Below are 27,798 nucleotides of genomic sequence, written 5' to 3'. Positions count from 1 at the left end.
AATGCAATGCAGCAAAGAGAATGGAACACTAAGGTTCCCCTTTGCCTCTGAGGCACCCCGTTCCCCTGAAGCAGACACGCTTTGGGGCTGCTTTCTAACCCAATCAGGCCCGCGTCAGGAGGACCCAGGAATCTCACCATCCGCTCAGTGCCCTGCTTTCTTATTTCTCTGCCAACAGCTGTCGCAGAGGTGAACTGGGACATGGGAAACACCAGCTCCCTTTGGAAAGGGGAAAAAATTAAAAAGCCCGTTTTTCTGTCCTGTCAGGTCTATTTAAGTATTTAATGAGGTGAGATAGTACCAATAAATTTAACATGGCACAATAACTCTGATGATGTGGGCCACAGACTAATAAGCTTCCATCCCAGCGACAGGAGAGCGATCTTGCCCGCGTTAGATCTTATCGGGTTTGATTGCTTTGTTCAGATATTAAAAAGGTTGAGCAAGGACTTTCGGGCACTGCCACAAATCTGCGCGTATCCTCCTGGCCAAGATAGATTGAAACCAGGCTGTGGAATACAAGGCTGTTTATTTTAATTGACAATTGAGAGGACTGGAATAGCTGGAGGGGGGAGGGGTGTGGGAGCCACAGGGGGCTCTGTGATTAGGTGGCCAGATTGTATGTGTGTGTTTCGCCTCCTCCAAGCCTGTAACAAACCTGCAAATCTGGGGGTCTGCACGGTTGAGTGTCTGCTCCTATGGCTTCACAGAGTCTCTTCCCCACTTGTCTTGCAAGGAGACAGGCTGTTGACCCACGTGTCGCCAGCGATGTCCGCCCTTGCCATCCCCGGGCCAGGCCTGCTGCAGACAGTTCCTGGTCACTGTGTCCAGTCTGGGCTGCTGCTCCCATAGGTACAGAGGTTGTCCTTCCTCCTGCTATTTATGGGGAATGGTTAACGCTCTTGCAGGTCAGAGGCCAGATTCTAATTCCCCCCAGAATGTGGCAAATATCCAAACTTCTAGCATGTGCCATGCATACTTTGGGGGTAGGTGCTGTAATTCACACTTGGCATATGGGCGAACATTTTTACCTTAACATTTAGATCTTTCTATTAATGTTCCTATGTGTAGTATAAAAAGATAACTAATACATCACATAGAATTTCACACATATTATTCAATGAGACGTAACTTTTAAAAGTGAGCCAAGTTCAGGTAAATTATCAAATATATAATGCTGCAGGGAATAACCAAGTGAGTGAAATTTGGGAAACACTGTATTAGCTGATTTACTAATTGATTGGGTAGATGGTTGGTGGTTGACTTTGTGACTGGCAATTTCTCCCCCTAACATGTTATTATGAAATTTTTCAACATAGCAGAAAAGTTGAAAATAAACCTGTAGTGAACTTCCACAATTAACATTTTGCTACATTTATTTATGGCATACCCCTACCTGGCCATTGCCAGCAGCTGCCATCCATCTAGCTTATGTTCTTGGATGCATTTTAAAGCAGACGGTGGACATCGGTGCACTTCACCCTTGAATATTCCAGCAAGAACATCACTAGGGTTCAATGTTATGGACTTTTTTTGGAAGCATAATTTAAATAGCTTGAAATGAACAAATCTCAAGTGTATTAGTCAATGAGTTTCGATAAATACATACACCTGTATAACTCAAAACACTACCAACATGCAGAATGTGATCATCACCCCAGAAAGTCTCCTCATGCCCCTCCAAATGAAGTCCCCCAATCACCCTCTAGAGACAACCACCGTTGTTACTTTTCCCACTACTTGTCTGGTCTTTAGAGAAATTCCTATACTGCGGAGTGTTTTGAGATTCTTCTGTGTTGATTCATGCGTTAGTGGCTTTTTCCTTTTTGTTGCCGCGTGGTGTGGTGTCGTTCCTCTGTGTGTTTCCATCCTCGTGACACCTGGACTCTTTCCAGTTTGGGTACTCTACTCAAATGCTATGAACCTTCTATAAATCTCTTTGTAGATACATGTTTTTATTTCTCTTGGATAAATGACAAGGGGTTGAATTGCTAAATCATTGGCTATGTATATAATTAGTTTTAGAAAAAAACTATCAGATCCTTTTTCAAAGTGGTTGTGCACAGCCACCAACAAATGCAAATTACAATCGCTCTTCATCTCTACGACCATTTTATGTTGTCGATGTGTAAATTTTAGCCATTCTGCTAAGGATATGACCCAACTTCTCACTGTTTTACCTTTTTTATCCCCATGTGTCCATTGGCCATTTGAAAACTTTCCTTAACGAAGTGTCTGCTCAAACCTTTGCCCATTTGTTATTTGTTGTGCCTAGATGCCAGTTCTTTGTCAGATAAGTTTTGCAAAATATATTTGCTTCATAGGTGACTTGCTTATTTGTTTTCCTAATAGTGTCGTTGGTGAGCAAAAGCTTTCTATTTTGATAAAAATCTAATTTATATATAATTTTTATCTTATTGCTATTGATTTCAGTGTACTAAGATATTTTTACCTACTCCCAAGCCACAAAGATTTCCTAGGTTTTCCTCTGGAAGTGTTACAGTTTCAGTTATTGTATTAAAGTCTTTAATCCATCTCAAACTAATTTTTGTGTATAGTATGAGGCAGAGGTCAAGGTAAATTTCTTTTTCATATAAATATTCAGTTGTTTCGGTAAAAATTGTTGACTTTCTTTTCCCTCTTGGATAGCTTTTGTACTTTTGTCAAAAATCAAATGGCTGTGTAGCTATAGGTTTGTTTCTGAGTCCTCTGTTCTTCTCCATTGATTGATAGATTTTTAAGAACAAATTCTTGCACTGTCAGTTTGAAGGAAACCTAGAAATTCTTTAATCCATTGACTTATAAAATTTATTAGATTAGAGACCTCTTTAAGAACCTGATGAATATTTTTGACCATCTCTAAAGAAATTCCATGTAGATAAAAGTATTTGCATATGATGGGGAGATGTTCCTCGAACATTGAATCCTATATCTCAACCCTCATTTTTTACAGAAGGGAAAATTTAGGCCCAGAGACGTGATGTTTTTATTAAAGACTACAAAATTTATCTAATTACTGAGTGCAGGCAAGAACTGGGCTTCTATTCTACACTGCCACCCCTCCCCGTCAACAAGTCACAGTCCCTATCCAACTGTTTACATTTAAAGAGGATGACAGACATGGTCACGACTAAACATAGCAGAACTCACTGCAAGAAAGAACCAATAAGAGATATGCACCATGAGAACATGGAGTTCCTAGGTAATCAGGGACAGCTCCATGACAGAGGCGGCATTCGAGCTGGACCAAAGAGATGGGAGAAAGGACACTCAACCCAAGTTATTTCTGAATTGATTTTAAAAACTAAACTCCTGAAAGCTAAAGTGTAGGTATTTGTAGGCATGCAGTCATAGACACTGGTATTTTAATAAAGTATTTTCATGGTAATAACTATACACCTCACAGTCCTTCTGATGGCAGAAGAGTGAATGAGTGGGGGACACTTCCTACTGGTTGGGATAGTTCTTATAGCCTGTCCCTTAAACTATCACTTTCATGAATTGAAAACTCTGTCTTTGTCTGTGTACTTTGAAAAACAGACTGAACCATCCTTAGGGTAAGGAAAGAGGAGGAGAGAAAGGAAAACAGTTGAGCAGGAAGAACTCATAAGTTGGTGCCAGGTCCTAAATCCAAAACCATGTCTAAAATTTACTAATCGCGTGAGCTTGCACAGCCATGTAACCTTTCTGACCTCTCGTTTCCTCACTTGTAAAATAGGACTAATCATAACACCAGCTCCACTGGGTTGCTGTGATTGCTCAGAGAAATAAAATATGTGGAAGCACGTCGCCCTAGGCAGGGACTCTGCAAAGGGAGAGTCGTCGTTATTATAAAGAGTTGACTTGACGTCAGCTCTATGAACCCACACTTCTGGTGCTGGGCAGTGATTTGGGAGGCAGTTGGCATGGCGGGAAGGCACCCAAACTTGTAGCCAATCCCTGGACAACACCTGTCCTGCACAGAGCCAAAGAGTTGGGTGGAAACTTCAACTCTATGCATATCAACAGGCTTCGCTTTTCATGTTTCCCATTCAAAGCTGCTCTTGAAGTTTCCACAACTCTATTGCTGTTGTGTCTTTGGAGGGTATTGGGCAAAGAAGGGGAAAAAACCCACATATTAATCTGGATGGACTAGGTTATGCTAGGTAACAAACCATCTCAAAGTCTTTTTATAATTTTATTTCTTTTTGTTGAAGTAACAGTTTACAACACTGTGTAAGACTTAGAGGTACAGGATCATACCTCTTGAGATGTATTTACTATACCAAACCCACCACCAGAGCACCTATAATCCTCCACCATAGACCATCAGGCCCCCGCCCCACCTCCACCCCTACTTTCTCCTTCTGGTGCCTCAATTCTATGGTCAGATTTCTGGAGTTTGTTTTCGTTTAGTTTTGTCTATTCCTTTATTTTGTTTCTTTTTCCTCCATGTGAGTGAAATCATTTGGTATTCACCTTTCTCCTTTTGACTTATTCCATTTGGCAAAATCCCTTCCAGTCCCATCTATGTTATGGCAAATGGCATGATTTCATCTTTATTTATAGCAGAGTAATAGTCCACTGTGTACATCTACCACTTCTTCTTCACACACTCACCTTCTGAAACAACAACTGACTGGCAGAGTAGAGAAGAAAGTGGGCGACTGGGTTCTGCATCTCCTCACTCCGGCACTAGATAACACAGCAGCCCAGTTGATCTTTGTGACCAAAGGAAAACCTCAGAAGACCTTGCCTCAATAATAAATGCTCTGGGCCAGCAGTGACACATGTGACTTCTTCTCACAACTCATTGTCACTTGGGCACACAGTGGAACTCTACTCTAAGGAGGTCAATCCCACTGTGCGTGGAGAAGGTAGAGAATGGCCTCTTCCTTGGTCCAGTCATGCTGCTTCACATTCGGTGACTCTGTGAGTTGTGTTTCTTCTGTTTGGGGTGCCACTCTTTCCTCCTGGAGAGCACATTTTCATCTTCTAAGACGCTTCAAATGTCTCCCTCTCTTGAAGGCACCCCAGAACTCCTTCCACACTGTATTGTAATGTTGACTGTATATGTGTTGCCCTACTCTACTGAGAACTCTGTTAGAGAACAACGTGAATGTAAATGGATGAATTCTGATCCTCCTTGTCCAAGATGGCCAAATCCTTACCACCCCAAGCTCATAAATGATCCCAGATGCCATGGAAGGAAACAAGTAAGTTTGCCATAGCCTTTTCCACTCTCACCATAATAATTGGCATTGAACAGGTCCTCACTAAGAGCCAGACACAAGAAAGAGTGCTGTTTGTATCACCTAATTCAATCCTCACAACAGCAGCAGACGGCTCATTTTCTCGGAGGTGATATTAAAATTTAGAGAGTGTAGGGTAAGTGATTATCAGGATTTTCTGTCCTCCCGCCATTGGCATTGATGATGGATCCCTGCAGTGCTCTGTGCATGCCTGATGGTGGACACCTGGAGAAGGGTGTGGGCATGCATAGGTGGCCACTCCTGGGCAGAGACGGGCTTTTAAGGGTGGTGTCATGGAGAACCGGTAGAGAAAGAACAGCAGAATGAGAGTAGCAGAATAGAAGAAGGAGAACAAGAAAAAGCAACAGAACAAGAGAAAGCCAGAGAGCCCAGAAGAGTGAGGATTCATGGGGGGCTGGGAAAAGCTCAATAAGAGCCTGAAATAGCCACCAAGGGCTCCAGGACTCTCCTTTACCCATCTGCCCAGATCATAGAGATCCTGCTCTGTGCCTTCCTGCCACTACAAAAAGGTTTGGTGGCCTACCCAAGATCACCCAGTGAGAGAACCAGGCCTGGAAACCAGGTTCACAGAGTCTGAAATCCGTGCTTTTAACAAAGTATTCACTGTGTGACCTCAGGTCATCGATGGCCCATGATATAGACCAATCTCTGTGTGACTCAGATTGCTTCACTTTCTCTAAGCACATGGCTGACAATAAAGACAGGGAATCCCTCCGTCCATTGTCCCCAATCAGGTACGTGCAAAATCAGAGAACAAAATACAATGGAAGGCCCGTCCCACTGCAGTTCCAATTGGCCAGGGAGCCCAGAGTAAACCCATTGTGGAAACGGACTTGTACTGACCGGGACCACCAGAGGCGTGGTGTGAATACGTCACTGATTTGGAATTGCTCAGCTAAAAAAAAAAAGAAAACTAAGAGTGACTTAATATATGGGTGATAACCAGATGTTCACTCAATCCACAGGGGATAAAAAAGACAGCATTTACAATTCAGCTCAGGGGATTTCAATAAAGCAGCAAGAAGTCTTTCTTAATAGTAATCAGTATTAAATATCTTTCTCTAATGAGGGAGTCTCTTTGGGTCAAGGGTCACTATTCAGTTATTTATTTCATATATTTAGCCACCTACACATTCACCTACACCTTCGACCACTTAGTAACCAGCACTGTGCTAGGTACTAGAAACATAAATGAGTAAAAATAATTCTCTACTCTTGAGATTCTTTTTCTGAAGTCTTTCTTCAATATACATTTCTTTTTTTTATTCAATAGCACATAACACTTTAATGCAAAAACATTTTTTTCCATTTTCCAGGAAGACCCTGGTTCCCAGACATGATGGAGTTTGGTTGGGATGGTGGAAGTTTGCAAGGAAGAGAGAGACATTTTTTATGGCTTGGGGTTTCATTGCATGCTAATGTTGTTGTATCAAATTGCTACAAACTTAGTGACTTCAGCCAACACATCTCTTCTGGCTTGAGATCAGAAGTTTGAAATCAGTTTTACTGGGCTAAAATCAAGGTGCTAGGAGTGGGGCTGATTCCTTCTGCAGCCTCTAAGGGGAGAACCCTTTTTCATGGCATTCTAGATTCCACTGGCCACTGTATTCCTTGGCTTGTGGTGGCTTCCTCTGTTTCCACAGTTGATCAGTTCAGTCTCTGCCTCTATTTTCATCTCTGACTTTGACCTCCTGCTTCCCTCCTATAAAAACTGCTGATTTCGTTAAGATAGCCCTCCCATCTCAAGATCCTTAATAGAATCACATCTGCAAAGTCCCTTTTGTCATATAAGGAAACAGTCACAGGGATCAGGACAAGGACATACTTGGGCAACCATTATTCAGTCTTTGCAAGGACAAAAAGACTCTTATGGCAACTTTCCCTGGCAATTGTATCCAAGGTGGCCCTGCTGTTCTACACGTCAAAGTGATTGTGGACTACGGGAAATGTGTCCGTCAGTGCACATACTAGTTGTGTTAGCAGAATCACTGGATGTGGCCAGATTTACCCTGTGATGTGGCCAGTCCAGTGGGGACATTTAGGTCTTGTACTGGCTACAGACAAGAGAACAGGTGAAATAAAGCTTTCTATCCATTCCAGTTCTAGAATGGTGGCTAATTCCATATGATTTATTGTGTACCAAGTACCATGCTGAGCATGCTATACATATTACCTTTTAAGTTATTTATCAAAGTAATCTGTGTACCTAGTTTAAAAATTAAATAAATGGTTCCAAAAGACTCATATCAAATAATAGCCATCCCTTGATGCCCCTTCTGACCTCCCCAGTCACACAGAGGTGACCTCTCTCAACTCTTAGTAGTCTCTCCTAGCATTTACCTCCAATTTTTAAATAATATGTTTATACCACAGTTTCTTGAGTAAACCACTTTTTTTATATAATTTCAACTTAGTTCCTTTTATTGCAGTTGAAGATCTCACTTTTTAATTCACTGCCATCTTTTTCCTACTATCTCTCTTCTATCCTTCCAGTAATTATATCACAATTCGGGGTTAAATTAACAGTCTGTTTATACTATTATGACTATGTAAGTATTGTTCACCGCTGAGCTAGGTTACCATAATTGTTTCATTTCTCATACATTGCTTTCATGAAGTTAATAATTGCCTGATATTTTTTCACTTGCTGTTTTAATGTGAGTCAATTACAGTGCCCCCTCCCCCAAATGCTCCAGCTGATCAATCACCTGGCAACAATCTTCAAAACACCTATATCCGCCAATTCCTTTTCTCTCCACAGGCTCCCATCTTCCCATTCCAACCCATTCTAGCCATTTCCTCTTGAGCGAGGTCTAAGGCTCTTGCCCCAGGGCTTAGCTTTTGGCATCTTCCTACCCTGCAGACCCAAAGGCCCCACAGAGGATGTGCATCAGACCTCAGGTCTGAACCCACTCAACAGCCCACTCAACTCTTAGCTGCTGTGCTGCACAACTTCTCTAAGGCCAGCATGCTAGAGTGGCTCTAGAGCTTGTGCTGGAGGTAGTCCCTCCACGGAAGCTGGGCTGGTGGAGGTGCGCTGGTTTTGAACGCTACAATCGCACGCCCTTTCAGAACAGACAACAGTTCTTAAATGGTTTGGATTTGCGCTTCACACCTGGAATAAGCAACATGCAAAGGGGGAATTTTTTTTTAATATATAACTTTATATATATATTTCTTACATCATTTTTCATTTTTGCACAATGTATGCATTTTCATCTTGGTGATATTCTCCATACAATTGCACCCCCCTTATTTTGACCCCAATCCCTCCTCTCCCCCACCCCTCCCATAGTGCGTCTCTGGTTTATAGTTGCTTGTTGATTTTGATTTTTTCTTTATTATAGTTATTCTTTTTCCTGGTCTCTTATTTAGGGTTTCTAAACTCCTGCTATGAGGGAGCCCATCCGGTATTTTTTTAACCTCACAGACCTTTCCACGTGAGTTTGTCGTCACATTGTTCCTACTATCAGGGCTTTGTTCAGAAGCAACACCTGGAGGGTGGGAGGGAGGTCTTACTCCCTGATTGATTTATTTTTTTTTTTCTATCTTTTCCCTGAGGTTTGGGAAGACTTCAGTGGGCAGATTCCCTGCCCATCCAATCCCTGGGGCTGGTGTAGTTCCTCTGTGAACCATGCGCCCCTCTACCCACCCACCCTATCCCTGTATTCATATCCTCCCTCTCTCTCTCTCTCTCTCTCTCTCTCTCTCTCTCTCTCTCTCTCTCTCTCTCTCTCACACACACACACACACACACACACACACACACACGCACACACACACACACACGCACACACTCAGCTTCAACCCCAGCTCTGTTGAAGACCAGAGAAGGGGTCAGTGTCAGAAGTTAAGAGTCTTATCAACCTGTTTGGTCTAGAATCACGAGGGGGAGGGGCACAAGGCAGGGAAGGAGAGAGGGAAATTGTGAGGACATTTTAAGGTGCTCCTAATCTTCCTAAATGCCATTTTCATCTTCTTTTATACTCCCAACTCCCCACACCCCATGGAAAAGCCAAAATTACAATCAGATTCTACCATCTACCTAGGTGGGACCATGCAGCCCCCAGAGGGCATAAATCCTTAAAGAAGCAAAGCCCAGGGCTGCAGTTCCGAAGGGTCCTGCTCCACAGCCCTGTCTCCTACTCTGCCTTTCTCTTTCTCCCTTTTTCTCCCCCATCCATTTTTTTTCCTCATTCTCTGTCCCTTGTTTCCCCTCTAGTGCTCCTTCCTTTAAAAAAAAAAAGAAAGAAAGAAAGAAAGAAAGAAAAGCAGCCACCCTCTTGTTTATCTGTTTGTGCTATGTGTGTGGAGCTTGGGGACCTCCCCAGAATAGTTTATTATGGCTTTTCTGTTTAGCTCGACTGCAGTATAGCAGAGGTAATACAATCATGTCTCAGCTCCATATGGTCTCAGAGGCTGACAAGCAGAACAACCTCTGCTTTGTTTGTGTTTTACTTATGGTATTATGTGAGCCGCCAGGGGCTGCTGTGCTGGACTCCTCCCGCAGGACAGATCAGAGAAGGAGCCAGGCTCCATGTCGCCTCCCCATACCCTCCCGCCCCCCCTCTCTCAGGGGCGCTCTCTCTCCCTCTCTTTCTCTCTCTCTCTCTCTAACAACTCAGTTCACGATAGAGACAAAGGGATAAAGATCAAGCCCAGAGAACATCAGTGTTTGGGGGAGGAAGCAGCAGTGAAGTCCTATATATTTGACTTTTACTGGGACTTAAATAATTCTCATCCAAGTCTTTGGGTGTATAATGTTGCCCTGTTTTCTCTCAGAGGAAACTGAGGTCAGTGACCCACTTGGTCTTGTCCCTGTTAAGGTGGACCTGATGCTGAACTGAGTCGCCTTGCACCCCAGGACCCTTCCTATTGTCATTAAGTGATGCTTAGTGACATTTCGGCCAGAGACAGACCACAGGTATAATTGCAGCCCAGCAGGCTGTCCTGTGGAGTAGGGTAGAAAGCAATGGCATCTAGTTTGTGTGAGTTCCCCTTGTGACCTTTGCACAAGGAAATCAACTAATGAGGGGCTTCTCAGAGCTTTTTCCCATCATCAGGCTACCTATTGTTTTTGTCTATGGGGGGTTGGGAGGGACTCTTACCAGCTCTTCTCAGAAAGAGCCTCTATACTGTAGGCGGTGGCGCAGGCTAAGTCACCATCTTCCTGAGCTTTGGACAGAACATGGCTCCATGAGGTCATGGACCCCTCTGGCCACCGGGGCAAACAAGGGACTGTATCTCCTAAACATTATGAGGATGGTGGGAATTCACTTCACACAGCCGACAAGGTGGTGTGAGCGCCTGTGAGCACCTGTGAGTCTAGGGTCCCCTGGTGTGACCCTCAGTTTTACCTACAAATACAGACAGGATGACTCAGTAAGGGAATGTTAGGAATTTATTAGAGACGGGACAATAGACAAGTAAGCATGAGTATCTTCAAGGGACTAGGTGTTAAAATAAAAAATAAAAAAAAAAAAGCATATGGTGGCCAGACCTACCGCGCCATAGAGCTGAGATTTTTCTGGACAAAAAAATCCAATTTTTAAATATCCTCTTTAACAAAAGGGAGTCAGTGACGAGGACAGGTACTGGAGGTTCAGCATCTAAATCATACGCGATAATCAGAGCAGGCTGTCTCCCCTGCCCTCTCTGAGCAGACTGTTCTGAAGGCCACTCATTCACTAGCACGCGCAAGCCTCTGCTGGTGATGCTGTCACTCACTTTACCTGCACAAGAGGTGGCCAATAAACATCTGTGGAATGAATCACACACGCCCCCACTTTATAGACTTGGAAACCGACCGACAGAGGTAATTCATAACATGTCCAGCAGCACACAGCTGACTGGCAGCCTACCCCACCCGGCCTGGAGCACACTGCCCAGCTCAGACTCCCGCTCTACCACCTCGACCTGCTTCTCCCTACAAGGGTCTGTAATGGCAGGAAGGGCATGGAGCAGGTTCTCTATGACCCAAGCAGATAGGGTAAAAGAGGAGAGAGTCCTGGAGCCCTGAGCGGCTTTTGCAGACTTTATTCGGATTTACCAGGTACACAGCAGGCAGGGGTGCTGGGGGCTGGCAGGCCTCCCAGCCCCCAGCAAGTCTTCACTGTTTCTGGGCCCTCCAGCCTTTCTCGCATTCTCTCTGGTTCTCCGCTCTTCTTGTGGTTCTGCTGGTGTCCCCATGATGCCACCCTTATAAGCCCAGTCTCTCAGCCCAGATGAATCCCTTCTACATATGCCCACACCCTACTCCAGGTGCCCGCCATCAGGCATGTATTCAGGACCACAGGGATCCATCTTCAATACTAATGGCGGGAGGGCAGAAAAGCCTGATAACATTTACTTACCCTACAGGGCCCCAGATGAACTTTTCCACCTGAACAACCTCCTGTTGCAGGAGGTTGGGCACAGATCATGTGCTCAGATTTACATTTGACATATGTGACCCCCCCCCCATGTGCCCAGATGGTCAAGGGACCCCACGTGGCCGCAGCTGCCCGGGGACTCTGCCCAGACTAAGGAAACTCTGCAGTGATGAGACCAGGGAGAAGAGCTTCCCTGGAGCTCACCAAGTCTGGGGTAAGCACTGGCATTTGGGGAGACCCACGGATGGCTCCCATTTAATCTGGGCCTGAAGAATGGACGCATGGGGAAGCCTTCTGTTTCAGGAGAATGGCAAGCCCGCTCAGGAGATGTCATGGTCTAAGACAAGAGCAATGACTCTGTTCCTCTCCCAGTCTCGGGCCAGAGTCACGCTGGGTAACCCCAGACTCACATTTGTGTCTAGAAGCAGTGGTCACTTCAGTCGTAGTAACTGTGGCAGTAATCGTGGTCCTAGTTAGCAGTCAGGGAGACTTCTCATGTGCTAGTGACTTCATGTATTCTTATCCACTTTATGAGATCAATGTTATGAATCCATTTTGCAAATGAAGACATTATTATGGTAGAGGTTAAAACCCAGCTTACTTAGAGAGCATCCAAATAGGAATGATGTCTGCTATGGTAGTCTGGAGGAAGAAAGGAAATTTTTTAAAATCCATGCTAAGGCTCTCAATTATGAAAAAAAAGTAAGGAGAGAGGCTTCCATTCTTTCCCTTAGTAACAGTAGAGGGATATGGGGTGGGCAATATGTATATGAGCATCTGTATTTTTTGTAGAAGCTAATTGAACCACCTGATTCTCCTCCACCATCTGTCTCCCCGACTCACTAGCCCACTCTCCCCCAGCGCCCAGCCGTCAGTCACTATAGCAGCCTGGAATAGTCCCTAATTTCACCAGTGCCAAGAAGAGATGGCTTCATACTCTGTGCACCCACAAAGGATGCCTCTTGAAAGAGGGTCTCTGACATTTATTCCACTTGTTGAATACCTATTGTGTGCCAGGCATTTTTCTCAGCATCAGAACATACCAGTGAGCAAAGTGGACCAAAACTCCCTGTCTTAATGGAGATTATGGTCAAACATTCAGTCTATTCACCTTCCTCAAAAATAGTCAATCCACCCAGGAGCCCAGAGGGACTGAAGGAGCCTCGTGGTGCTGAGGTACTCAAAAGACACCTGCTGACACATCCTCCCAGCACCTGCCCTTCCCTCACCAGCCCTTACCCAGCAATAGGGTGAGACCAGCAGGGGCAAGTGTGCCATCCTCCATGAGCCCCGCCCCACCCCCAGCACTCCTGACTTGGCCCCCTCTTCAGGCCATGAACTCTGAGCCTGGCTTCTTCATTGGTTTGCATCATAAATGTGTAATGCTGGTCTAAGTAAAGCACCCAGCCAACCCGCTCTGCCTTGCATCCATAACAACCTTATCAAAGGGTTTTTTTCTGAGCACAGAGAACAGAGAGCCCTCCAGGTTTTGATTCATAGCAGGTGAAGGCTGGATGTGCTGAAAGCTGATTGAAATCAGCGAGGTCAACAAAATACAGCTGAGAGTGCACAATAATTGGGAGAGAAGCATTGCTTCCTTGGTTTTCTTTCTTTTTTTTTTTTGGAGGTTTTTTTTTTTTTTTTTTGTGATCCCCTGCATTTTCTAGCTCCTGCTTTTAAAGGGAAGTCTTTGTCTAACACACTTTATTGCACTGGTGTGTGCTTTATTTGTATAAACTTTGGGATTTGCTGACCCACTATTTCTTCTTCCTTTGTCCTATAGCCGACTAGTTGTTTTTTGGTGGAAGTAGGGGAGATGGCAATTGAAGGGTGGGGGCCTTAAGACTATGGATTTTCATGTCTGGAGGACACACACACATGCCCTTCTATTTTGTTTCAGAAGAGGAAAGTCTGCTTTCTACCTTTTGATGCCAATAGGAACAGAATTTATAAAGAGTACAATTCTAACTCAAGGGTAAATGACTACATTTGTAATCAAAATCTACACCCACACACATTTACAGAGCCTCTACCTGGACTGAACAGTCTCTGAGATGAGGAGCTTTGTCTTATTTAGTATATCCAGAAAAGAAAGACTTGGCACAGAGCTCAGAACCAGGGTAGCAATGGGGGGTGGGAACCTACAAATGTTCATTGAATGAATGAATGCTCACGGAGACTTAGTGATGCTACTAAGAATCTTCTACACTTCTGCTATGCAAGGAGAGGTGAGTCAGTAGGTGAGCCTTGACCCACAGAGCACAAGAGAAAACTATTACAGGGGCACTGCACAGAGGATAGACTGAGACAATCCCAGAGCCTCAGAGAACACTGGGAGACAGCAAGGACTTACATGGAAAGTGACATTCTCCAGTGTCCTCAGAGAATACCTTCATGAGAGGAGCATTGTATATTTGATGGTGGTGCTGGTTGGCAGATCTCTTATAGACTGACAAAGGAAGGTTAGCCACTATATTCTGTCCCATCCCAAGGAAGCCAGTACCAAGGTGTTGATGACTGTCATCCCTTCTCAGTCTCTGCCAGAAGGGTTTGCTGTCTGTTTTGAGCTCTTCCCTGTGAAAATGTGACCATTGGTCCCTGGTCTCATAGCTCAACTAGAGAAGTTCTCATGACTACCATTCAACCCTGGAGCTCAGCAACAGTAAACACTATAAATAGATTTCTCCTTGGATGGAGGGCCTTCTGAGTGGCTTTAAAGGACCCCTGAAGGATCATGTTGTCACTTGTGTAAGGAAAGAAGCGATTTTATCCTGAAGATGTTCACCGCCCCAGTTGTAAATTCATGACATTGAGTCAAGAAGTTCATGTGGTCTCTAACAACATTACCCAGATAAGAATTACTGCTGGCCCAGTAATTCTTCTGAAACACAAATCTGACAGATAATAACAAGAGTTGGCAAGGAGAATCAGAACCCTTTCACATTGCTGGTGGGAATGTGAAATGATGCAGTTGTTTTGGGAAAGATTCAAAAGGTTAGACATAACTTTATCTTATGACCAAGCAATTCTGCAACCAGGTATCTGTTGACAAAAAATGAAAACATAGGTCCACATAAAAATATGTATTAGAATGTTCAGCAAAGGGTCCTACCGAGTGGCCAGAGGAAGGAGTTACACAAGTGTCTATCAGGTGGTGAATGGACAGATCAAATGTGGTCTATGGTCTACGCATACAATGGAGCATTGTTTGGCAACATGGAAGACTCTTGAAAACATTATGTTAATGAACAAAGCCACTCACAAAGGAAACATGGGTCCATTAACATGAAATGTTCAGAATGGGCAAAGCTGTAAAGACAAAAAGTGGATAGATAAGTGGTGGCTGAGGGCTGGGAAGAGATGGGTGGAAGAAGGCCTGGAAGGGTGTTACTGCTAAAAGGTGTGGGGTTTCTTTTGGGGTGATAAATGCTCCAAAATTGACTGTGATGATGGCTGACAACTTAGTGAGTCTACAAAAACCATTGCCTCGCACACATTAAATAGGTGAATATCATGATATGTGTATTACATCTCTATAGAAATGCTACCTCAAAAAATAGAGAAAAAAATGTATCGGCTTATTTCACTACCCAAGACTTTCTGCTATTTACGCATCACCCAAAAATAAAGCCCAGGCTCTTTAGCCTTAGCAATTCAGTTCTACCCTCTTTTTCGTCTTTTACTCCCCTTGACAAATACCTAAATCCCGAGCCTCCAAGCAGCTCCTGTTCTGGAACATACCATGCTGTTGCTTCCACTGGAGCCCATTGTTATTGTCAACTGGAATGCCTTTTCCCTGTCGTCCCCATAACAAATGCTGGCTTACTCTTCAGAATCCAAGACAACGTCAGTTCTTCTGTGAAGCTTTCCCAGTTTTCCCCAGGATAGTTCCTCTCACTTCTGGGCTGCCATGGCGTTCTGTTTATAGTCTATTCTGGTGCTTATCACATTTTATTTTAATTACCTGTCCACACAGTTCCTTCCCCATTAGCCTGGACCATGGCCACTTCAAGGACAGAATCTTTGCCTTATTTATCTCTGTACCCTTCTCTCCAGACTACTCCCACCACCTCAGTAAACATGTCTACACACACAGAAAAAGAAAGGCAAGTATAGTTTAGTGTCCAATCCATAAGAAGTAGCTAGCATGTGAAAAGGAACTTTTAATGCTCCCAAATATGAAAGGAAAAGAATAAAAGAGCACACACTCTGATATCTGAACAACTTAGGTTTAACTCACATCTCTCCGCGGTACCTGAACAACCTTGGTCAAGAACTTCACTGAGTCTTCCCCTCCCGAAAGATAGTGCAGAACTGGGTGGTATGATAATCATATTAAGTAACAAGATGAGTGGTTTGTCAACAACCCCTACACCAAACTTTAGAAAGGAGTATTGAACACATATCAAGGAGTATTGAATACATATCCTAAGGTTGCTCAGGATATTCAAGAAATCCAACTCTCTGACCAGGAAGTCTGAGCTTTGTGTCACTGCCACAATTTGCACCTGTGAACTGATAGTTACTGCTGATTATTTAACTTTCTTCTTACTTTCTGAGGACACTGGAGGTAAACAGAGGCCACTCCAAGAAAATCTTCCTGACTTGAACTGTATACAGTTTCTGCCTCTCAAAATAAGTTTACTAAATTGAGGACTCCTAGATTTGACCGCAAGACAAATGTATACACATCAGCTTCCATCCATGCTCCCTGCCCAGCCAGGTCTCTCATTTTTAGGACCAAACTCAAACCAAGTCTCCTTTAAACATCTTTGTTAAATAGTCTTGTTCTGTATTCTCTGAGGCCTTACATGCTGAAACACTTATTTTAACCATACACCTCTAAATTTCACCTTCGAGTCACAGAAATAATTGCCAGCCTAGGTCTGTACATCCCTCTTATTCCTGCCCACTGATTTGGTGACAACCTGCAACCTCATCATCCATTAGAACTACATTCTCTGATGCTGCCTTCAGTGCTGTCTCAGTGCAGGTCAAATACATTTCTCAGAACTCTCCTCCTGATCTTCTGCAGCCTTGGACATTTGATAACACTGTGTGCCCTCCAGGACACTCCCTCCCACTTCCCAAGGCCTATCTCACTTTTCACCAGCCCTCACTCACTCCTTTCCCTACCTGGGCCTGCGGAAGGGTCCTGTGTGGCCCAGTCTCCTGTATCTAAAGCTCCAGCCCCGCATTCTTTTCTTACCTCTAGGTGAATGTAGTCAACTGCCTTCTGGCCATTTCTACTAGAATATCTCGCTGTCATTTAGAATTCAATCTGTGTAGACAATATGAGCATTGCTCTTGCACAACATTATCTGTAGATATTAATATCTTGATAAACCACAAATACCTTTCCCTTTTTTCCACACCTCTACCCTGAACTGGTCTCTATCAGAATGTCACATGGACTTATTTAACCTAGAATATGAGCCGACCAAGATGGGAATGTTCACTTTTTCAATATGATTGATGATAGATAGATAGATAGATAGATAGATAGATAGATAGATAGATAGATAGATAGATAGAGCCTGGGATGTTAGGGTTTATATATTTGTACAGGATCCTTTCAACTATCAGTCAACATATCATTTGGTGCCTACTCTGTGCCCAGCACTGTGCTAGATGCTTCTTAAGATATAATGATTACTACATATAAGCTATCATCAAGTAGATTACAGCATGTACCATCTCAAAAATAGCATAGCAAGCATGAAACAAGACTCATCATCTTCTCCAGCAGCTGGCAATCATTCTAGCCACCCATGTTTATAACAGTGGATTTTTTGTTTTGTTTTGTTTTGTTTTGTTTAGGGTATCATTTTGGATTCTGTGGATTTTTTTGGTTTTCTTTCTTTCCTTTGTTTTTTCCCCATGCCTTCTTCATCTTCTTCACCCTTGCCCCCAACTCTGATTAATTTTTCAATCCCGTTGGTTCCTCTTCCTTGGCATCCCTGGCACACATTCTTTCTAATGCTTCACCTCAGCATAAATGTTGCCTTGACAGGGACTCTGAGATGAGGCCTCCCCCCTGAAAGTGTCTCCATGGCCTCTTCCTTCTGTAAAGGGTCTCTCAGACCTTCTGGATTAAATCTCCTAATATGCCAGTTCCAGGACTCAGTTCTTTATTCAAAATTGTCATGACCTACAGCAACTTCCACAGACTTACAAAATTTTAAAGTCGTGAGGAACAACATCTATGTCTTTGAGTCAAACTCCTACCCATTGTTGCCCTCCACTCTCTTCACACAATACAGTCCCCTCTTGAAATCACCCAGGAGGAAGGAGCTCACTCCATCCCAAGCAGTCTACTCTATTGTTGCCCCAGTTAGAAAATCCTTCTCAAATTGGCTGATTCTCTTCTTTATCATCTCCATCCATTGGCTCAGTCATATATTTTTACTTTCTATAATCTTCTCTTTACTAACAATCCAGAAACTTTCTCCAGCCTCAAACTCAACGCTACCCATCCACCTGCCTCTAATCATCTTCTGTCCTCTTTGTCCCCATCTACTGGGCAAAGGAAAGAAAAGGGGAAGGCTGTGAAAAGAATTTATTGTCTCAGTTATGTACAAAAGGAAAGGAAAGTGCTATCCCTGCTCTCCGCCCTTATAATGTGTGATGTGTGTCTGTTTTCTGTATCTCGGTGTAGCTCAGCTCAGCTGGACTTCACATTCTGTATTCATCTGTTGTTTCTGGAGGGTTAAATCAAGCACAAGCAAAGCAAATTTTGCATTATGCTTAAATTGTTCCCTAATATGCCAATCACATTGAAACAAATCCACCTTTAATCAGAGAAAAGTCCTCCAGTTACCTACTATTGCACACATAGAGAACATTAAGAGCAAAGTGTAAAAATAGACCCAAAAGTGTAAAAATAGACCCAAAGTGTAAAAAAAAAAAGTTGAACTGGTATTTACTTCACCATTCATTATAGTCAAATCTACAATACTCTACACAGAGGATTTTTACTGGGAGTAATTACTTTCACCACCAAAGGGACACTTGGCAATTTCTGGAATCATTTTTGGTTGTCACAGCTGTGGGGAGTGCTGTTGGCATCCAGTGGCCAGGGACACTGCAGAACAAAGAGTTTCCAGAACAAAGAATTATCTGGCCCAAATTAGATTAGGTTAGGACACCCTACTGTAAACCTATTCCTCTGTATTTTCTCCTCTTGGCCTGCCTTGATTTAGGATCCTGTGTCAGTGGGATCGGCCAAAGTGCTGGGAGGCTGCCAGAGGGAGGCCTGTCCCCCATGGAACTGCAGGTCTGTGGTGTGACCTCCCATCCATGCCCTGACCTCCTGTGCCCCTGGCAGGCCCATTGAGATAATTAGGTCAAAAAAGCAGGCAATTGGCTGACTACCAGCTGCTGTGCTCAGGGTTTGTTTCCCCTGGGAGTCAGGGTAGAGAAGGGGAAGAGAGAAAACAGAGGCAAGGAAGATAAACTGCAGAGCAGGGGGCTGGGGAGAGTTGGGGAGGCCAGGCTAGAATTGTGGGTGAGGTTGCATCGTTAAGGGCAAGCCTGAAGATTTCTTACCTTCCATCAGCTAATGATAAAAACATTTCTCCTTACAACTCAGTAAGATCTTACAGTTTACAAAGTGTTCTGCATTTGTTACCTCATTTAGTTCTCACAACCAGCTGGTGACATGGGGACGGCAGTTACAGGTGGCCTGCTTGGAGAAGGAGAAACAGAGTATCAGGCAGATGCAAGAACTGGAGGTTCTTCAGAAATAACTAAGAGACCAAAAGGGAGAAACCAAGAGTGATCTAGAAGGAAGAATAAAGGAAAATTAACTATGGTGTGAAGGTGGAATTAGGACAAAGAAAAACCTGGAAGATAATAGATGTTTCACAAATGCTTGTTAATTCTCTTATTTTTTTAGGAAAATGCAGTCTGTGTTAGGAAAACAAGGCTTTGCCTTAACATAGTACAATGGAATGAACTCTAGAAAAGGGACCCACATGTTTGAGGTGTACTCCCATTTTTCTTACCCCCTGACCAGGAGGCCTCATTTTGCTGGACCAGTTTTCCTCTCAAAGCAGGAAGTTTGGGTGAGTCTGTCTTCTCTGGAGAGCCTTCCAGTTCCAGGGGGGCTGGACTCCTACGTTTTCGACTCCCCAGGCTGCTCATTGTCAAGTGCAGGCTCTGGCCATGGCCTGCAGCAGCCAGACAGGGACTGGAGGGTTCCAGCAGATACATGTATTTGCAAATGACATTTGCAACTTTCCAATCCCCTGTCACTGGTGCTGTGTCTTCATCTTCACTAGGACTGGTTGAGGAAGCTAGGGCGGGGGTAACAAATCCCTCCCTTTCGGAGAAAGACCACGCAGAACAGGAAGAACGTTGCCCAGGAACCAAGAGGTGTGCTTTCTTCCTGGCTGGCAGGTTCCCTTGCTTGAGTTCTTCCCATTAGAGCTGCTCCAGGGGCCACTGCTTCATTTAGAAGATCCGGTCTCGTCACCTGCACCCACAGAGGGCCCACGAGCCCAGACTCTACATTGCTGATGCCCTCTTCCATCTCTCCCCGCTTTGCCAGTTGCTCCAGGGACTCTGCTTCTTTCTGTTCCTTGAACTCACCAACCTTACTCCATCTGTGTCCCCGGCACCCTCGCTGTCCCTGGTCTCGAGAGCTTCTTTCCCCAAATATTCACATAGTGGTTCTTTCCGGCCCTTGAGACTCTGATTGAACATGCCCTTCTCAGGCAGCCTTTCCCAGCCACTCCTGGCTGAGATCATCTCTCTGTTCCCACCTCCCAGCCCAAACTCTAGCCTCTGACTTTGTATTATTTCTACATAGATTTAGGAGACTTGCCCCATGGAGGAACAATAGCCGTCTCCCCCAGCCTTCCCCCTTCTCTGCAGGGCCAGTGCTGCTTATCTGACTGGAGAGTTCAGAGAAGCAGCCGGGACTGTGTGGAACAGCCTCTCCCTGTCTTCTGGGATCTGTTTCATGCAGAAAGTATCAGAGCTGGTCTGTGGTGGACCAAGGAGAAGGCTTAGTGGTAAAGATTCTGCTCCTCATGGGGGAAGGCCATGGTGAATGCCTGGGACTAGATCTGCAAGTCTGTCTAATTCTAGGGTAGAGCAGCATGGGGCCCATCGTTGCTACCCTCCTGAGCCACATCCTCCAACCTGGCTTTGATGAGCCACAAAGCTGGGGTGAGTCATACGTCTGTCTCTCTGTTGGTTCAGATCTGAGGCAGGGAGCACCTTGTCATTCATGGGTCCCACAAGACCACAACATTGACCTCTTCCTGAGATCATCATATTTATTGGCTGATTCATTTGTTTATATGTCTGTTGTCTGCCCTTCCCCCCTACACACACACACTTCCCTCTCCCCTCCGCCTCCCACAGAATATAAACTCTTTGAGAACAAGGCACTTACCTTCTTCACTCACATCTTCTGTGCCAGTGCTTGATTCAATTAGGTGTGAAAAAGCACCTGCCAAATGAATAAAAGAAACTTCTAGATGCCTTGGCATTGCATGAGACCCCTGATGTTTGCCAGTCCAAGGGTGGGGAATCCCATTAATGAGTAAGACTAAATTTCTACCTTGCTCAGAAAAGTGGGAAAACAGAATTAGGCTCAAGTTGAGTTAAAGAAATGTTTAAAGTATTTCTCAGACTCCTAAATTATAGATGAGTCATCTCCATGGAATGTGATTTCTTGAAGATGCAGAAACTGAGGACTACCAAGGTTGGGTTATTTTCTGAGGACTCCACAATTAGCGAGTCACAAATCCCTGGGTTGCCACTGCTTTAATTCACCTTCTCCTCCATCTGCAAAGGCAAACATGGATCCTACCATTGCTTTATTCAGAAAACCCAAAATGCGGACTTGCCAGTCCTTGTCTTTCTCTGTGCTTCTCACTTCTTGCACATTTTCAGTTCTGATCAGTTGGAGGCCCCCGGGACCTTGAACCTGCAGGTTCTCTGAGGCTCTGGGCAGAAGCTGTCTCCAGCATGGGGCACACTCAGAATTTTGCTATCCCAAATTCAGTCCTGGTGGGCGTGAGTGCCCCACATGCTCGCCAGACTCACCACCCCCTCTCAGGACAGTCCAACCAGTGCCACGGGCTCCTGCTCTGCTTTCTGGCTGGACAGTGACACCGAGATGTGCCCACTTGACCATTGTTCCATCATCCAAGCCACCCTCAGCCCTCCCCCTCAAGGACAGTCTCTGCCCCTGTGTTTGAGCCACTGTGGAAAACCTGGGAATTTGCATGAAGCAAAACTCTGCTTTCTGATGGATTTCAAGACTCTCTACTGCCTGCAAGTCCTGTCTTGGAGGACAGGTCTGCACCAGTCTGATTTCACCTCTTGGGAAGTGGGCCTATGTCCCCACAACTTCTCAAAGGAAACCCTGTAGGCCCAGCCAGCCACTGCCAGCACCATCCTCAGCTCCATCCTGCTCATCACCCCCTGCACTGGCCTCAGCCTCCCTCCAAGGAGCTGCTTCCTCTCAGGGCTGATGCTTCCAGGAGCTCCTCCCTCTGGGATAGACTCCTCCCTCCCCTCTGGCTGCCATTTTCCTCTTCCTGAGCTTCCCAGTTCTATGCCTCGACTTCTCTCTCCTCCCCCAGGCCCTTCCTGTAAATTTCACATTTGAAAACAAATATTGATTTCTTTACTCATGCCCCTTGCCAAGGTCATAAGACACCCACACACATGCATGCACACACACACGCATGCACACATGCACGCACACACTCACAGAAAACTAAAGGTAAGGACCTGTTATATTTCTGGAAATGAATGAGATAAGAATAGGGGAGACACAAATGAAGAGAATCCATGGCTTCTTTGTGTGGGTACAACAAACAGTCGCCATTATTCTCAGAGTCTGGTCTTGACCCTGAAGCTGCATTGAGAGCTCAGGTGGTGTAGTGTTAACTGGGAATGAGAGCCCCAGAGGGCTGTTTTCCCATTTAAAAAAAAAAAAATCAAAGAGCATGCTAACTTCTCCATCTTGTTACCCATAATGAGAGTGCGAGACCCAGATCTGCCTGGAGTCCAGGTCGGCTGGAGGACTCCAGCCTCATCTCCCGCCCTAGTCACCCACCCCCAACTCCCTTTTCCCTGGGCTAATAAGTAACCCGGAGAAGGTTTGTGCACTTTGCTTATTGTATTTGGCTCGGAAATACATTCTCTTTATCACCCCCAACCTCAGGCAAATGCCTTCTGATATCCATTTGTATGCCTGAGCACATGGAGCAATTGGGTTTAATGTCATTTTCTGGGTAACTGCAGGAAGCAGAAGGTCACCGGGCACAGTAAGGACTTGGCTCCTCTGAGGGATTCACTGCCCAGGGACTGGTCAGCTCCTGTCTCAGGCTGAGCAGCCTTCTCCCAGCCACAGTGACAGGCCTCTGGGACATCACCTCTTCATCCTCGTCCCCTGCTGACATGAGTCCCAGTTTACCGAAGACCATGTTCACATTCCATAGAATTTGCATAGAGCGGGACAATTTATTGAGACTTTAATGGAGCAGAATAACTGACTCAGAAATTACCTAGGTCTTGTTTTTCTCTGCAGTGGGCTCAGCACAAAGGCCTTTCGGCTGCCACTCGCAGCTTCTTTCCCCAGGTTTGTGTCCTTGAGGTCTAAGTTTCCTTGCTCGATTAAAAGCATTTATTTACCTCTGTTTCATAGCACATAGGAGAAGTTGCCAGGTACCATTATTTTCGTTAAAACTCATGGACAATTGAGTGATTAAATGGGATATGTCACTAGGGAAGGAGCTGGGTGGCTTTGCGGTGCAGGGTTAGGGATGAAAAGGACTGGTCAAGGAGGAGGCCTGTTTCTGTCCCTGAGGAGGTGACCAGGTCCTCAGGAAGGTTGAGGAGGACAGAAGAGGCCTAGAGCTCCCAGAACACCACACACCTGATCCCCGAGATGACAGCACTCCAAGGAAGGAGGACTCAGGTGGGAGATTTGCATGGGTGCCCACAAGGACAGAGCACCTGGCCTTGGCCATGGACAGCCTCATGAAGGCCTCCCCTGGCATCAGCTTGCCCATGAGGGCCTGGCAAGGAGAATGGTTAAGTGTCCCCCACATACAAAGACCAGATTGGGGCCTCTGAGGACCTGAGAAGCTCAAGTGATTTTTTATTAAACATGTATGCCCTAAAAGCATGCAGACGTTGGTAACCTTGGGGCGTGTTTCTGCCACATGTTTATAACCCCTGGGCTGGTAGGGGCTGCTTGCCTCCAGAGAACTCAGCAGCAGTGGTCACCTTCTGGTGCAGGGGTCAGAAGGACTCTGAACAGCACACTGGCCCCAGGAGCCACTTGAGGATGCCAGCAGCAGGAGCCACCAGGCACTCAGCTGGGCTCCCTCTTGATCCAATGGGCTTCACCCAAGTATTGGCCACTCGCCTAATTTCATGACTCTCCATGTGCCGTTGTCCTCTCTGCTCTGCTGATCTCTGACCTTTGGCTCACACTTGTGTCCATGATCCTATTTCCTCCCCCCAGATCATCATGTTTTCCCTATCAGCCTCTGGTTTCAATCTACTTGCCTAGACTGAATATATGCTTTTGGGCCTTCCTATATTAAATTTTAGTGAGTCATTTTCAGCCTTCTGAAAGCCTAGCTTCAGGTCAGAACAGATAGCTATGTTCCACTCTCCTTTTCTCTGGAGGCTTTTGAGCAAGTCCAAATGTGCTTGCTACTCTCTCGCCAGTCCCTCTGCAGCCAGCTTTATGGACCTCAGTCACTTTCACGGAATCCCAGAGACCTTTGACCCCAGGCTCCTAAGTGCTCTCCCTACCCTAATGTCTGTCATCAAGCCAAATGGCTTTATTTTCAAGAGGATGACTCATCTAATAACCTCAAAGTTTCTTGATTTCCTCTACTCTAACAAATTTAACCTCTATTCCATTTAAGTGACCCAATCCCATAGCAATGTCCTAGAACTTGTCATCACTTAAGACCATCTTGTTGACAAACTCTTAAGTTGGAAAAGCCCATTCTCTAGCCCAACTTCTTAGCTTTCCATCTGTGACTCCTTGAGAACCATGTATGCCCTCCCTGGGACCTCCACGCGCTTAAGCATCTTCCGTTTTCTCGTTATTAGTTTTTCTGACTTTGCTTCTTTACCTCCAGATTCAACCATGTGTCTGTTCCTTTAAAAAGAATGGTAAACACATAGCAATGTGTGTGTGAGATTTTATCAAAAGCCCTTTCTGTATATTAACTATCTCATCTTTTGCATCAATTTACAGAAAAAGAAGTAAACTTGAGTAGCTTGCCCAAGCTTTCCCTGACAGAGCCTGCTACATAAATACAGAGCCCAGTGCAGGGCCCCGTGCTCAAAAACTTCGGGGGAAATGCTCTTGAAAGCACTAATATATAAAGTTTTTTTCCTTTAACAACATTTGTTGTGGGCCTCCCCTGGTGGCACAGGTGGTTGAGTGCCACACTGTGAAGCTGTCCGCAGCCTCTACAGCGCCGGTTTGATCCCGGCCGGCCAGAGAGGGTCCCATATGGTACAGCAGACCCCTCCTGTTGTACCCGCTGCTCCCCTCAGCAGTGTATTTCGTCAGTCTGCCTGTTCTGTTCCCTGCTCTGTCTCTGATGAATCCTCTCACCTCCCATGCATCTGGCCTGTACCCCAGTTCTTGTATAAAAATAAATAAATAAATCTTTTTAAAAATAAATAAATAAAAACATTTGTTGTAAAAAACAATAGAAATTATCATTGTGAGTAAAGAAAAGTGAACATTAGCTAAAATGTTCTTATTCATTTTTATATTGGGTAAACCCAGTCTTCAATGCAAGTAAGAATATTTAACTTATAGACAAAATCACCAGAATTATTTAGTTTGTACATGCATTTTTAAATTATCCTTACCAAAACAGTGACAACACCGCACAGATTTAGTTATTTTACTCCTTGATCAGCAACTGCTCTATCAACACTCTTTATCTTCAACTTACTGGCAAGGAAAGAAAGACTGGAAGGAAAGGATATAGGTGGCCCGCTTTCTCTTCCCTGGTATATCACGGTCTCCAGAGTAAGTGGTTGACAAATACCAGAGTCATGCATGTAACAATGACAGGACAGTCTCCCTTTATGGATTATGTGTTGTAGAAGGCCACTGTCTTCTGGGTGGGAAGTAAGTTCTGGCTAAGGGAAAGCATGGCCCTCTTGGGGCTGTCAGAGCTCCACATACTCAGCAACAGACATATTGATATGAAACATTAGCAGAGTTCCATGGAACCACGATGCCGAATTATTCAGCAAGATTCAACGTGAGCACAAGTAGGCAGGGAATCTTCCTGAATGTTCTACACAAATAAGGCAGCAAGGGGGGAGCTTGATCATGCACATATGCATGCTTCCTCTGAATGCATACATGCTCTGTTGTCCCACCAGACTTAGTAAGCTCAGGATCAAAGGAGACATTATTAAGAACCATGATAGTGTCAGCAGAGCAGGACTTCCTGAGAACAGGGCTCTGTCGATGGCATTTGTCCCACGCTTGTCCCAGCCACATCCTTAATTCATGAGTGTCAGGATTTGAACCCCAGATCCTAATTTCAGAGTCTAGACCCTGAACAACTACAGTGACACTTTTTCTCCTCAACTGTGCTTTTTCTTACTGTTTTAATTTAGCTTTATCTTCTTCACCACTGCTTCATATCAGAATTATTGACAAGAATCACATAACTAGCTGTCTGGAATGGTCAGATACTTAATACTCCCTTCTTCAGACTCCAGCAGTTCCCTGTCCTGTTTTCATGGTGGCTGTTGTAAGCCATTCTTCAAGGCCCCCTCAACAATAAGCCAGTGATTCCCAATTCTCTTATCTTTGGTATTTACCTTCTAAACTTTAGATCTATTTATTTGTAAAAGTGATCCTAGTTTCCCCATACATTAAATCTTAAGACTTTATACAAGTATCACAGAAGGCTGGAAAGTGCTATAGGCAAAAAGAATACAAAAACCTGAGATTCAGACTTTTAGATAATCACCATTAATAGGTAACCACCTAATTAACACTATGGACTTTTTCTGTGAAAAATGCTGCATTTGGGGGGCCTCCCTGATGGTGCAAGGGGTTGGGCACAGCGCTGTGGAGCTATCTACAGACACTGCAGCAAGAGGTCTATGCCCGGCCAGGGAACTACTACCCACATGGCACAGCAGACCTCTCCTGTTTCACCTGCTGCTCCCCTTAGCAGTGTATTTCAGTCAGTCTGCCTGTTCTGTTCCCCACTCTATCTCTGGTGAATCCTCTCACACACACCCCTCCACACCTCTGGCCTGTATGCCATTCTTATATACATAAATAAATCATTTAAAAATATACTGCATTTGGGGAATAAAAATTTCCATTTTCCTTTGATCACACTTTACACATGACTTGGATATCCTTTGTAAAATTTACACTTTGCAAATCACTATAATTCAATGGCATCATGTTAATGGCTGCACGGTATTTCATTGTACAGTTGTGTCAATATTCTTACACGTTTGGCTTCCAATTTTTGCACACTAGCCTTATTTCAACATTTTCTACCACAATAAACATGGCAAGGGCCTTCCTTGCAACTGAATTTCTGAGACCAACCACATGCACATTTTTTAAAGTTGTCCATAGATAGCCTCAAAAAAGATGGTCCCACTAAATATTCCCAGCAGCCCTTAGTCCTTGCCAAGAATAGATAATAACATTGTTCTTAATCTTACCTGTGTATTTTTCTGATTATTTCGATAGTATTTTTTTCTACTTTACCTTTTTGTTTTCTTTGTCATCTTAATCTATAACAATGCTCTTTTATTTACAGCTATGTGAGAAATACCTACTGTTAAGTACCCATAAGATGACTACAATGAGATTTCCCCAGAGCATTTCAACATCAAAATTTCCAAAGCCAAATTGATTATCTCTCCCATTAAAAAAAAACACTTGCCCCTGTATTCTCTCTCTTAGTTAACAGTATCAATGTCTCCCACATTGGTCAAGACAGACATTTAAAAAACAAACACATCTTCTCCCTCTCCTCTGGCCCAGGTGCAAAGTTCCATTCGCGAATAGCCCACAGTCCATCCCATCTTCTCTGCTCTCCCCCCACTTAGCTTGGAGGTAGTCTCACCTCACACCTTGATCTCATCTGCTCTTTCTCAGACCTTGACAATAGCCTCCT

The 27,798-nt window shown here is 44.5% G+C and overlaps 1 long non-coding RNA gene across 2 annotated transcripts; it reads right to left on the bottom strand.

Annotated features, from left to right (window-relative positions):
• Positions 1 to 604: 604 nt before the first annotated feature.
• On the bottom strand, positions 605 to 27,776 carry LOC129145464 (uncharacterized). 2 transcript variants are annotated; one of them, XR_008551040.1, is made up of 4 exons: positions 27,748 to 27,776; positions 21,027 to 21,083; positions 19,254 to 19,310; positions 605 to 876 (listed from the first exon to the last, which is right to left on the bottom strand). It is a non-coding gene; the product is annotated as an uncharacterized LOC129145464 (long non-coding RNA). The 2 variants fall into 2 exon arrangements; XR_008551039.1 differs by lacking the exon at positions 605 to 876 and adding an exon at positions 1,461 to 1,482.
• Positions 27,777 to 27,798: the final 22 nt, after the last annotated feature.

Source organism: Talpa occidentalis, unplaced genomic scaffold (genome assembly GCF_014898055.3).
Source record: "Talpa occidentalis isolate TD23 unplaced genomic scaffold, MPIMG_talOcc4v2.1 talOcc4.12, whole genome shotgun sequence".
In the NCBI taxonomy this organism is placed as follows: domain Eukaryota; kingdom Metazoa; phylum Chordata; class Mammalia; order Eulipotyphla; family Talpidae; genus Talpa; species Talpa occidentalis.
The sequence above is the reverse complement of the archived record's forward strand: the minus strand, read 5'-3'. Positions and strand labels throughout refer to the sequence as shown.